The 14,551-nt window shown below is 40.5% G+C and overlaps 1 pseudogene; it reads right to left on the reverse strand.

Annotated features, from left to right (window-relative positions):
• Nucleotides 1-13,661: 13,661 nt before the first annotated feature.
• LOC133254903 (large ribosomal subunit protein eL43-like) lies at nt 13,662-14,551 on the reverse strand (annotated as a pseudogene).

Below are 14,551 nucleotides of genomic sequence, written 5' to 3' on the forward strand. Positions count from 1 at the left end.
CGAGCGCCAGGAATGCCGGGAGTGGTGGTTCTGGCTGCTGCCTGGCACGAACTCTCACCCAGTCCTCAAATCAAACTGTGAGGTGAGCAAGGAACGCGTTTCTGTCCTGATTTTACCATTCCAGACGGATTCGGGGCGGGGCGGGCTGGATAGGAAAGGTTAAGAGACATATAATAGTTGCTCAGTTCAGTTCAGTCGGTCAGTCGGGTCCGACTCTTTGCGACCCTACGGACCGCAGCCCGCCAGGCCTCCCTGTCCATCACCGACTCCCGGGAGTTTACTCAGATTCATGTCCATCGAGTTGGTGATGCCATCCAATCATCTCATCCTCTGTCGTCTCCTTCTGCTCCCGCCTTCAATCTTTCCCAGCATCAGAGTCTTTTCAAATGAGTTAGCTCTTTGAATCAGGTGGCCAAAGTATTGGAGTTTCAGCTGCAAAATCAGTCCTTCCAATGAATATTCAGGACTGATTTCTTTTAGGATTGACTGGCTTCACCTCTCTGCAGTCCAAGGGACTCTCAAGAGTCTTCTCCAACACCACAGTTCAAAAGCATCAGTTCTTCGGCGCTCAGCCTTCCTTATAGTCAAACTCTTAAATCCATACATGACCATAGCTTTGACTAGACGGACCTTTGTTGGCAAAGTAATATCTCTGCTTTTTAATATGCTGTCTAGGTTGGTCATAACTTTTCTTCCAAGGAGCAAGCATCTTTTAATTTCACAGCTGCAGTGATTTTGGAGCCTGAGAAAATAAAGTCTCTCACAGTTTCCATTGTTTCCCCATCTATTTGCCACGAAGTGATGAGACCAGACACCATGATCTTGGTTTTTGAATGATGAATTTTAAGCCAGCTTTTTCATTCTCCTCTTTCACTTTCATCAAGAGGCTCTTTAGTTCCTGTTCGCTTTCTGCCGTAAAGGTGGTGTCATCTGCGTGTCTGAGGTTATTGACATTTCTCCCGGCAATCTTGATTCCAGCTTGTGCTTCTTCCAGCCTGGCATTTTGCATGATGTACTCTGCATATAAGTTAAATAAGCAGGGTGACAATATACAGCCTTGACCTACCCCTTACCCAATTTGGAACCAGTCTGTTGTTCCATGTCTGGTTCTAACTGTTGCTTCTTGACCTGCATACAGATTTCTCAGGAGGCAGGTAAGGTGGTCTGGTGTTTCCATCTCTTGAAGAATTTTCCACAGTTTGTTGTGATCCACACAATCAAAGGCTTTGGTGTAGTCAATAAAGCAGAAGTAGATGTTTTTCTGGAATTCTCTTGCTTTTTCTATGATCCAGTGAATGTTAATAACTTGATCTCTGGTTCTTCTGCCTTTTCTAAATCCAGCTTGAACATCTGGAAGTTCGTGCTTCAAGTACTGTTGAAGCCTGGCTTGCAGAATTTTGAGCATTACTTTGCTAGGATGTGAAATGAGTGCAGTTGTGCAGTAGTTTGAGAATTCTTTGGCATTGCCTTTCTTTGGGATTGAAATGAAAACTGACCTTTTCCAGTCCTGTGGCCACTGCTGAGTTTTCCAAATTTGCTGGCATATTGAGTGCAGCACTTTCACAGCCTCATCTTTTAGGATTTGAAATAGCTCAGCTGGAATTTCATCACCTCCATTAGCTTTGTTTATAGTGATGCTTCCTAAGGCCCACTTGACCTTGCAGTCCAGGATGTCTGGCTCTAGGTGAGTGATCACACCATGTTGGTTATCTGGGTTATTGAGATCTTTTTTTGTACAGTTCTTCTGTGTATTTTTGCCACCTCATCTTAGTTTAGGTTCATACTGTTTCTGTCCTTTATTATGCCCATCTTTCCATGAAATGTTCCCTTGGTATTTCTAATATTCTTGAAGAGATCTCTAGTCTTGCCCATTCTACCTGATAAGAGGCTCATTTAGCCTTTTAAAGACTTGCATACATGTAAGAGAGACAGAAGAAAGATTTTAATTACAAGTTTGTTCAAGAAAATTCTCTATGGAAGGGGAGAGGGGTAAAGGTCTCTCCCTGTTGGTAAGAGGGAAAATTCAGTCTTTTTTTTTTCTTTTAAGTCACTACAATAAGACCAGTAAACAGAGTAGTTTCAGGTTTGATTATTAATGTGAATTGGAATGCATTAATTGGAATTGAACTTTTCATTCTTTTACCAATCCCAGTGGCTTAACTCCAGGTTGTTTCTCAAAGTAGAAGCTACTTTGTTTATCAAACAAAACAAGAAAGAGGCAGATTCAGCAGAAAGGCCTTTTATTTGCCAATCTTGAGAAAAGTTAATATGGAGTAGTGGAAAGAACACAGGAGGTGATGTTAGAAGACCTGGTCTCAAGTTTCAGCTCCATCTTCTTCCAGTTGTCTGGCTTTGATCAGATAACTTAATATCTCCCAGTTATGTTTTCCCTGTCTTAAAAAGGGAAAGATAACAGATCTTTAAAATGTTTTTGAAAAGAGTAAATGAGATGAAAATTTTTAAAAATGACTTCTCAACTTCAAACTCAGATTCATGCCATCCTCAACTTGTGGCCCTGCTTAACACATGTTAGTTGAATGAGTAAAGTGATCATAATTAAAAAAAAGTATGATAAGTGAAAAAAAAAAAAGTTAAGTAGATGACATTGGAATGCCAAGAGAGAAGAGATCAAATTGAAATTGGAAAAGAAAATCAAGAAAGTCATCAATGAAGAAATTTTGAGGAAAATTTCTTATACACTGCATGGTGGTAGGGGGAATCACTATTCCGTACTTGGGAAGATTGCTCTTTTCACCTGAGCACTCAGCTTCAAACGAAATTCAAGGAACCATACAATAAAAAGGGTCACCAAATAAATTGAATAAGTATTGATGGTAAAGAATCTGCCTGCGATGCAGGAGACCCGGGTTTGATCCCTGGGTTGGGAAGATCCCCTGGAGAAGGGAATGGCAAAGCACTCTGGTATTCTTGCTTGAGAATTCCATGGAAAGAGAAGCCAGGTGGGCTACAGTCCTTGGGGTCCCAAAGAGTTGGACACGACTGAGAGACTGTCACTTCATTTCGTTGGCAATAAGTGGAGGGACAGATAAAGCATTTAAATTCCCTTTATACATTAATGTAAATATAGTTTTTAAGAATTAGGAAACTTTATAATTCAGCTACAGAGTGACCAACGCAAGAACATATGCTAGTTCCTCATAGGGGTTGGACTGGCTAAGGACGACCAGCTGAAGATTCATGGATTTTAAGTGCTTTTGGATCACTGAAGCTAAAGTGAGAATTTCCTTGCAATGAGTAGAATTTCTTTTCTGTCCCTTGTCACAGTTTAAAAACCTCACAACTTGTATTAATATAACCAGTTGGGGTCTACTTTTAACTTGGACTAGTTTAATTTTGGAGTGGGAAATGGCAACCCACTCCAGTATTCTTGCCTGGAAAATTCCATGGACAGAGGAGCCAGAGAGCTTCAGACAGCTTTGCACAACTGAAGCGACTTAGCACACACACATGCGTAGCCTTCAAAGAGCTCACTGTGGTATTTCCCTGGTTGTCCGATGGTTGGGAATCCGCTTTTCAAATCAGGTGGCATCAGTGTATGATCCCTGGTTGGGGAACTAGGATCCCACAGGCCGAGAAGCAACTCGGCCCATGCACTGGAACTACTGAGCACATGTGCTCTGTCTAGAGCCCATGCACTGCAACTAGAGAAAGCCTGAGTGCCGGAATGAAGACCCAGTTCAGTTGGGGGAAAGAAAGAAACACAACTCACAGTGAAATGGGGAGAAAGAACAGGAGTGCTCATGGATTGTGTAATTGCGCTGGGGCTTCACATGCATTCAGAGGTATGTCAGTGTAATTCTTTCACTCAATAAACTGAAAAGAGCCATGCTGTCTAAAAAAAAAAAAAAAAGAAGGATGAGGAAACTTTAATATGTAGGAAGGCAGAAAATAGAGGAAATGGGAGTTTCCACTAAGAGAAAACAATTAAGAAAATCTGTGGAATCAGGGGAGTCATGTTGTTTCCGAATGCAAGTCCGTGCGCCTAATACACAGTGAGGCCAAACAATATGTCCCACCTAAGAATTATTTTTCTGCTCTGAATTAACGTGTTATCTAAAGCTAAACACATTTTACATGTAGATGTACAGCTAATGGAATGTTGATTTTACATGTGTAGAATAGCAGTCAAGATTTTACTTTTTTGCTATGTTATTATTTCTTTGTCCCAGCACTACATATTTATAAGATATTCCTTTGTACCTTTTTAAAAAATTTATTTACTCATTTATTTATTGGGCAAATTTGGTGTTGACCTCTGTATGTTTTTTTTCTGGACTATTATTTAAAATTTTGTCTGTTATCCTTACACATGCTTATGTGCATGCTAAGTCACTTCAGTCGTGTCCAACTCTTTTCGACCCTATGGACTGTAGCCCAACAGGCTCCTCTGTCCATGGCATTCTCCAGGCAACAATAGGAGATCTTCTCAACCCAGGGATCAAACCCACATCTCTTCTGTGTCCTCCATTGGCAGACAGTTTCTTTACGGCTCAAGCCACCTGGGAAGCCCTGTCCTTGCAAACATACCTTAATTAGGATCTTGGGTAAATCTTGGCCCTTTAAACTTCCAACATAAACTTGAGAATCATCTCAGGTTTTACAAAATGGCTGTTGAAACTTTGATTGGGTTGCATTAGATTTTTACACCAAGATGGAGCAAGATTATATCTTTATGATTCTGAATCCTCTAACCCATGACATGGATTATCATTACATTTATTTTCAGTCACTTTAACCTCAGAAAATATTCTTTTCTGTGAAATAGTCTTGAATACCTTTATTCAATGTAAAAATTGGATGCTTTTAAGCTATTATGAATTGTTTCTGAAACTTTCCAGTTTTTTATCCTAGTATATAGAAATAAAATTGATCTTTGTTGACCTTACATCTTACAAACTTGTTAAACTAATTTGTCAATTCTAATAACTCATTTGTGAAGGCTTTTGGATTTTTCATACAAACGATCACATTCAAATAATGACATTTAAATTTTTCTTTCCAATCTTTCACCAATTGTTTTCATTTTCTTGCCTTACTGGATTGGCTAGGACTTCTGGTAACGTTGTTGAATAGAAATGATGAGTTAAGAATTCTGTGGAAATCCTTGATCTGATCTTACAGGGAATGATTTCAACATTTCACCATTAAGCCTGACATTTTTGGGGTAGGATTTCTATAATCTTGAATCAAAATAAAAAATTTCCCCTCCATTTTTAGTGTTATCGTTGCAGGAAGGGGGACTCCTTCCGGGGCCCGAAACTGGGCTCTTGTCTAACACTCAGAAATGAACTGTCCGAGGAGACACATGTGCTGATAAAGCCAAGAGATTTTATTGGGAAAGGGCACCCGGGTGGAGAGCAGTAGGGTAAGGGAACCCAGGAGAACTGCTCTGCTGCGTGGCTCGCAGTCTCAGGTTTTATGGTGATGGGATTAGTTTCCGGGTGGTCTTTGGCCAATCATTCTAATTTAGAGTCTTCCCTGGTGGCGCACACATCGCTCAGCCAAGATGGATGCTGGCAAGAGGGATTCTGGGAAGTGGACGGACACGCGGTGTGTCCTTTCGACCTTTCCCGAACTCTTCCGGTTGGTGGTGGCTTATTAGTTCTGCATTCCTTATCAGGATCTCCTGTCATAAAACAACTCATGCAAATTGTTACTATGGTGCCTGGCCAGGGTGGGCGGTTTCAATCAGTGTGCTTCCCCTAACACTATTAGTATGTGAGGTGACCTAAAAAATTTCCCCTGATTGCTTTCATGGTTATTTTCCTTTTCACTGCTTTTGGCAAATTTTCCATGATGTGTATTTATGTTATTGTTGTTATTATTACTATCATTACTACTACCACCACAGCTACATCTATTCTGTGTGTAGCTTGTAGCATTTTTTGAGTTTGCAGCTTATCTTTCATGAGATTTGGCAAATTCTCACCATTGTTTTGTTCAAATGTTGCTTTTGTTCCATACATTTTTTATTTGTGTTCTAGAACTTCAGTTGTATGTAAGTTAGATTTTCTCACATCATCCTCTTTTTATCTGGGCTTCCCTCATGGCTCAGTGGGTAAAGAATCTGCCTGCAATGCAGATTCGATTCCTGGGTCAGGAAGATCCTCTGGAGGAGGAAATGGCAACCCACTCCAATATTCTCGTCTGGAGAATCCCACGGTCAGAAGAGTCTGGCAAGCTACAGTCCATGGGATCGCAAGAGTCAGACACAGCTTTGCAACTAAACCACCACCTCTTTATATTTAACCCTCTCATCACTGTCTCTTTATTTAACCCTCTCATCACTGTCTTTATCCTTTCATGTCTCCATGTTTTATTCTGGATTTTTTTTTTCAGAACTTTCTTTCAGTTTAGTAATTCTCTATTCAGTTGTGTTTCATTTCTTACTGTTTTTATCTACTGAATCTTAAACTGCTACTGCTAAGTCACGTGAGTCGTGTCCGACTCTGTGCGACCCCATGGACAGCAGCCCACCAGGCTCCTCCGTCCCTGGGATTCTCCAGGCAAGAACACTGGAATGGGTTGCCATTTCCTTCTCCAATGCATGAAAGTGAAAAGTGAAAGTGAAGTCACTCAGTCGCGCCTGACTCCTAGTAACCCCATGGACTTCAGCCTACCAGGCTCCTCCATCCATGGGATTTTCCAGGCAAGAGTACTGGAGTGGGGTGCCATTGCCTTCTCAGTCTTAAACACTTGTCATTATATTTTTCATATTAGAATTCTGTTTGGTTCTTTTTCAAACTTACTATGTCTTTATAGCTTCCAGTTCTTTGCCAAAACTTAAAATCTTGTCTTTTATCTTAAATCTATTAAGCATAGTTTTCTAAGTCTGTGCCTACTATAATAATTAGCTAGCTCTAATAGCTGGAGTCCCCACAGATCTAATATTTGTTCTTTCTGCTGCTTCTTGTTTATGTTACCTTATCTCTTTGTATTCCTAGCTATTTAAAAATTTTTATTGAATACTGTATTTGCAGAATCAGAATTAATTTCTGGCCCAAGATGACATTTTCATTATCCAGAGAGCATTTCGCTTCTTTTCCTTCTGCCAGTGCCCAGAGGCAATAGCAATCCAAAATATTTTGATCCAAATTCAGGGATTGAAATAATTAGATTTTTTAAAAACAGTGAGATATAATTACATGCCATAAAATTCACCTGTTTAAAGCGTACTTACAGTTCAAGAGTTTTAGTACACTTGTAGAGTTCTGCAACTTTCACCATAATCTAATCATAGAACAGTTTTATCCAAACAACTTTATGCCATAAAGAAATCCTGTTCCAAGTAGTACTCACTCCTCACTCCCTTCCCAACTCTAGAGAACTGCTAATCTACTTTTGGTTTCCAGGCTTTGCTTTTTCTAGACTTTTCATAAAAAGAATAGCACAGTGTGTGGTCTTTTGTGACTAGATTCCTTCAGTTAGCATATTTTCAAGCTTCATTGTGTGGTAGCATGTGTCAATACTTTATTCTTTTTTATTGTTAATAGTATTCCATCAAATGGATATACCATTTTTGTTTATTTATTTATCAGTTAATGGCGTTTGGACTATTTCCACTTTGGTTATTATAAATATTGCTGCTGTGCATATGTATGTACTAGGTTTTGTGTGGATGTTTTAATTTCTCTTGGGTATATGAATTGCTGAGTCACATGGCAACTCTATGTTTAATATTTTAAGGAATTTGCAACTGATTTAAGAAGTGAATGGATTCTGGGCTGAAGTTCCTATAAGTGTCAGTCAGCTGCACTTTTAAAAGCAGAAATTGATTTAGTCCATTTGTATTTGGCTGCTATAACCAAATACCATACACTGGGTGGCTTATTTACAACAGTAATTTATTTCTTACAGTTCTGAGCTGAGAAGTCCAAGACCATAGTGCCGACAGATTCAGTGTCTGGTAAAAGCCCAGTTCCTGGCTCACAGAGTTTTCTAGCTTATAACCTCATGTGGCAAGAAGGAACAAGAGGGCTCTCTTGAGCTTCCCGTACAAAGGCAGTAATTTCATTCATGAGGGCTCCACTTTCATGACTAATCAACTCCCAAAACCACCTCCAAAATCCATCTCAATAGGGATTAGGTTTCAAGATGAATTTGGAGGAGTTACAAACATTGAGCTCATGGCAGAAATATTCTCAAGGAAAAACAACACTAAATGCCATGCTCAACTCTGAATTCCTTTCTTCTCTCTGTTCTCAGCCTGATAATTATTCTCTATCTTGTTACATATTTTATGCCTTAAAGTAGATTTCTTACTATATATTCTATCTAGATGGTCTAGTTTTCTCAGAGTTTGATCTGAATTACCTAGTCTATCACTATTGGTAGTAGAAGGCCTTTAGTTATTTCTCTAGTTGTCAGTTCTTCCCAACTCTACTGTGAATTCTTTGACAAAAAGGGCTCTGTGTCTTGTTCATTTCTGCAGTACCAGATCCTATCACCTAGTACGTATTTTATAAATATTATGCAAGTCTTAAGTTCTTGCTTTCAAGTATGGAATGGAGGCTGAGTAATTAAAGCTGCTCACAAAATCTGGGACAGCCAGAGAGCCAACCACAGTAACAATGAAGCTAGAGCAAACTTAGGTCCACAAATGGTCTAAGGCAGACCAGGCCATTGTTGCTGACGGGCCCATGCACTGCACTTGTATTACTGATAGCAATAAAGCTACATTCTAGAGCCGCTCCTGGGGAAGTAGGGCTATTGCTACTGCTAAACAGGAAGACCAACAGGAAAAGGGATGGCAGTAGGGAAGAGCAGGGAAAGCTGAGGAAGAGAGTGCAGTAATGGACATGGTAAATTCTGGAGAAACCTGATCTTGTGAAAGAATTGATAAGGAAATTTAGTCTTTTTCCACTCTCAAAAATGCCATCCTCCTCCAAGCCATTTAAATTCCACTGCTGTTCAAAAGGATTTCTTCAGTAGCTGCTATGTGGTCCACATGTCCCAACAGCTTCTATGTAAATGACTTTCAAGTAGAACAAGAAACTTGTTAATAAAAAGGATTATATTTCTCATCCACTTACATAGATAAAATTTTTTATAGTAAGAATGCTTCTGAAGAAGCATGGTGCTCCTCCAGGAATATCATCTGGTTCTCAGTCATCCTGTCCACAAGTATATCAGATCCAAAACCAAGGAGTAACTCTGTAGAGGACTGGGATAATCTGTCTGTGCCACAAAAGACTTTGTTTTTAAATATACTTTGCTATTAATATATACCAAAAGATTTCTATGCAACAGGAAATGAAGGACTATCCAGAATTCAAGTGACTGCTTCATCTCATTTCTTATATATAGGGTCCCTAGAAGGAAATGGCAACCCACTCCAGTATTCTTGCCTGGAGAATCCCATGGACAGAGGAGCCTGGTGGGCTACAGTCCACCAGGTCACAAAGAGTTGGACACGACTGAGCGAGTTCACTTCACTAAGCAGTCTCTTATCTTTCCACTTTAAAGTCTTCCTCTATTTGATAAGAGTAAGTACTTGGATGGGATGAAGGTACTCCATATTGGCCAGAACTAGAAGTCCTCTACCCATACATTTTTAAAGGGATGGGTATTAGCCTAATATGTAGATATATCATAAGTTATAAACATCAGTGCTTTTTTTTTTACATACAGGTTATTTCTTTTTCTTTTCTTCAAAATTACAGATAATATCATAAAGAACATCTATTACTTTGCAGAGGTCCAAATGTTAGGTCAAAAGGGATATTCATATAAATTTTGATAAGTTTATTGAATTCCCATTAAGTTAATTCATAACTTAATTATGTGAATGAGCATCTGTTTTTGTACATTTTCACTAACTTCATTCTCTTCAGTTCAGTTCAGTTGCTCAGTTTTTTCCAACTCTTTGCGATCACATGAACTGCAGCACGTCAGGCTTCCCTGTCCAACACCAACTCCTGGAGCTTGCTCAAACTCATGTCCATGAGTCAGTGATACCATCCAACCATCTCATCCTCTGTCATCCCCTTCTCTTGCCTTAAATCTTTCCCAGCATCAGGGTCTTTTCCAGTGACTCAGCTCTTCGAATCAGGTGACCAAAGTACTGAAGCTTCAGCATCATCATCAGTTCTTACAATGATTACTCAGGATTGATTTCCTTTAGGATTGACTGATTTTGATCTCCTTGCAGTCCAAGCTACTCCCAAGAGTCTTCTCCAACACCACAGTTTAAAAGCTTCAGTGCTCAGCTTTATTTATGGTCCAACTCTCATATCCATACATGACTACTGGAAAAACCATAGCTTTGACTATACCAACCTTTGTTGGCAAAGTAATGTCTCTGCTTTTTAATATGCTCTCTAGGTCAGTCATAGCTTTTCTTCCAAGGAGCAAGCATCTTTTAATTTCACAGCTGCAGTCACCATCTGCAGTGATTTTGGAGCCCAAGAAAATATAGTCTGTCACTGTTTCCATTCTTTCCCCATCTATTTGCCATGAAGTGATAGGACCTGATCCCATGATCTTAGTTTCCTGAATGTTGCGTTTTAAGCCAGCTTTTCACTCACCTCTTTCACTTTCATCTAGAGGCTCCTGAGTTCCTCTTCACCTTCTGCTCTGAAGGTGGTGTCATCTGCATATCTGAGGTTGTTGATATTTCTCCCTGCAATCTTGATTCCAGCTTGTGCTTCATGCAGCCTGGCATTTCACATGATGTACTCTGCATATAAGTTAAATAAGCAGGGTGACAATATACAGCCTTGAAGTACTTCTTTTTCAATTTGGAACCAGTCCGTTGTTCCATGTCCAGTTCTACCTGTTGCCTCTTGACCTGCATACAGATTTCTCAGGAGGCAGGTATGGTGGTATGGTATTCCCATCTCTTGAAGAATTTTCCATAGTTTGTTGTGATCTACACAGTCAAAGGCTTTAGCGTAGTCAACAAAGCAGAAGTAGATGTTTTTCTGGAATTCTCTTGCTTTTTCTATGATCCAGTGGATGTTGGCATTTTGATCTCTGGTTCCTCTGCCGTTTCTAAATCCAACTTGAACATCTGGACATTCTCGGTTCATGTACTTTTGAAGCCTAGCTTGGAGAATTTTGAGCATTAGTTTGGTAGCATGTGAGATGACTGAAATTGTGTGATAGTTTGAACATTCTTTGGCATTGCCTTTCTTTGGGATTGGAATGAAAACTGATCTTTTCCAGTCCTGTGGCCACTGCTGAGTTTTCCAAATTTGCTGACATATTGAGTGCAGCACTTTCATAGCATCATCTTTTAGGATTTGAAATAACTCAGCTGGCATTCTATCACCTCCACTAGCTTTGTTTGTAGTGATCCTTCCTAAGGCCCATGTGACTTTGCACTTCAGGATGTCTGGCTCTAGGTCAGTGATCACACCATCGTGGTTATCTGGGTTATTAAGATCTTTTTTGTATAGTTCTTCTGTGTAATCTTGCCACCTCTTCTTAATATCTTCTGCTTCTGTTAGGTCCATACCGTTTTCTGTCCTTTATTGTGCCTATCTTTGCATGAAATGTTCCCTTGGTATCTAATTTTCTTGAAGAGATCTCTAGTTTTTCCCATTGTATTATTTTCCTCTATTTCTTGGCATTGATCACTGAGGAAGGCTTTCTTATCTCTCCCTGATATTCTTTGGAACTCTGCATTCAGATGGGTATATCTTTCCTGTTCTCCTTTGTCTTTCACTTCTCTTCTTTTCTCAGCTATTTGTAAGACCTCCTCAGACAACCATTTTACCTTTATGCATTTCTTTTTCTGGAGGATGGTTTTGATCACTGCCTCCTGTACAGTGTTACGAACCTCCATCCATAGTTCTTCAGGCACTCTGTCTGCCATCAGACCATTAAGGTTTGGTTTAAATCAAATCCCTACGATTATACAGTGGAAGTGACTTCCCTGTTGATCCAGTGGTGAAGACTCCACATTCTCAATGCAGGGGGCTGGGGTTTGATCCCTGGTCTAGGAACTAGATCCCAGATGCCACAACTAAGAATTTGCATGCCACACTAAAGGCCTGGCACAGCAAAAAAAAAAAAAAAAAAAGAAGAGATCTCACTGATTCATGTTTCTTTGAATGCTATTAAGGTTGAAAAAATTTTTAATGTTAAGTGGTAACTTGCAGTTGTCAGCAAATTTGAAAAACTCAGCAGTGGCCACAGGACTAGAAAAGGTCAGTTTTCATTCCAATCCCAAAGAAAGGCAATGCCAAAGAATGCTCAAACTACCGCACAATTGCACTCATCTCACGTGCTAGCAAAGTAATGCTCAAAATTCTCCAAGCCAGGCTTCAGCAATACGTGAACCGTGAACTTCCAGATGTTTAAGCTGCTTTTAGAAAAGGCAGAGAAACCAGAGATCAAATTACCAACATCCGCTGGATCATTGAAAAAGCAAGAGAGTTCCAGAAAAACATCTATTTCTGCTTTATTGACTATGTAAAAGTCTTTGACTGTGTGGATCACAAAAAACTGTGGAAAATTCTGAAAGAGATGGGAATACCAGACCAGCTGACCTGCCTCTTGAGAAATTTGTATGCAGGTCAGGAAGCAACAGTTAGAACTGGACATGGAACAACAGACTGGTTCCAAATAGGAAAAGGAGTACGTCAAGGCTGTATATTGTCACCCTGCTTATTTAACTTATATGCAGTGTACATCATGTGAAATGCCAGGCTGCATGAAGCACAAGCTGGAATCAAGATTGCAGGGAGAAATATCAATAACCTCAGATATGCAGATGACACCACCCTTAGAGCAGAAAATGAAGAAGAACTAAAGAGCCTCTTGATGAAAGTGAAAGAGGAGAGTGAAAAAGTTGGCTTAAAGCTCAACATTCAGAAAACTAAGATCATGGCATCCGGTCCCATCACTTCATGGGAAATAGATGGTGAAACTGGAAACAGTGGCTGACTACTTTTCTGGGCTCCAAAATCACTGTGGATGGTGATTGCAGCCATGAAATTAAAAGACGCTTGTTCCTTGGAAGGAAAGTTATGACCAACCTAGACAGCTTATTCAAAAGCAGAGACATTACTTTGCCAACAAAGGTCTGTCTAGTCAAGGCTATGGTTTTTCCAGTAGTCATGTATGGATGTGAGAGTTGGACTATAAAGAAAGCTGAGCATCGAAGAATTGATGCTTTTGAACTGTGGTGTTGGAGAAGACTCTTGAGAGTCCCTTGGACTGCAAGGAGATCCAACCAGTCCGTCGTAAAGGAGATCAGTCCTGGGTGTTCACTGGAGGGACTGATGCTGAAGCCGATACTTCAATCCTTTGGCCACCTGATGCGAAGAGCTGACTCATTTGAAAAGACCCTGATGCTGGGAAAGATTGAGGGCAGGAGGAGAAGGGGATGACAGAGGATGAGATGGATGGATGGCATCACTGACACAATGACATAGGTTTGAGTGAACTCCGGGAGTTGGTGATGGACAGGGAGGCCTGGCGTGCTGTGGTTCATGGGGTCGCAAAGAGTTGGACACGACTGAACTATAGATGGTTCTATAAGTACGATATTAAATACTTAATATCAGTAAGTATTTCAGTGAATTGATGAATATCAATTGTGTGTCGTTTACCGTTCAAACATATTTAAGAGGCCTTGTTTTTGTTGTTGTTGTTGGTACTAAATTAGCCCATTTATTATAGGCTAGCAACATTATCCGGAGAAGGCAATGGCACCCCACTCCAGTACTCTTGCATGGAAAATCCCGTGGATGGAGGAGCCTGGTAGGCTGCAGTCCATGGGGTCTCTAAGAGTCGGACACGACTGAGCGACTTCACTTTCTCTTTTCACTTTCATGCATTGGAGAAAGAAATGGCAACCCACTCCAGTGTTCTTGCCTGGAGAATCCCAGGGACGGGGGAGCCTGGTGGGCTGCCGTCTGTGGGGTCACACAGAGTCGGACACGACTGAAGTGACTTAGCATAGCATAGCAACATTATCAAATGGTGGTGCTTCAGCTGGTCCTTCAGTTCCGTCCGTCTTCTGATGGCAGACTTTACTGTGGCACCAGAAGTGGTGTGCATGTCCAGGCCCCACCAGCTACAGTTTTCATGCAGGAACCACAGTTCCAAATGCCCACAGCTCATCTCTTCATCTTGGTGTTGCCACAGAAGGGGTAGGTATACTTGGCATGCTGGCTGATTTCAATTTTCTTCACCATTTTCCTGAGGGAGGCACCTTAACGGGTCCTGTATTTGCCCACAATTCTGACCTTGGTGCGTTTTGCCATGTTAATGCAACCTAGATCCGAGCCCAAGAGCTGAGAGGCCTTACTTCTTAATGGAAGATTATAATGATGATGATCATTATTTGTGAGATATTTCTACCTTTTCCCTATCCTATTGGTGGTGTGCTCAGAATTGGTGGTATGCTCAGACTTCTCCAAAATAATAAAAATATTTTTGTGGAAAAATAATTCCTCTTCTCACCCACTTCCCACCCCCCCACCCCCCGCCCAGAGATGTCCACATTTTAATCACTGCAAACTGTGAATATGTTATATTATGCAGCAAAAAGGAATTAAGAGATGGAATTTAGGTAGTA

Source organism: Bos javanicus, chromosome 10 (assembly GCF_032452875.1).
Source record: "Bos javanicus breed banteng chromosome 10, ARS-OSU_banteng_1.0, whole genome shotgun sequence".
Taxonomy (NCBI): domain Eukaryota; kingdom Metazoa; phylum Chordata; class Mammalia; order Artiodactyla; family Bovidae; genus Bos; species Bos javanicus.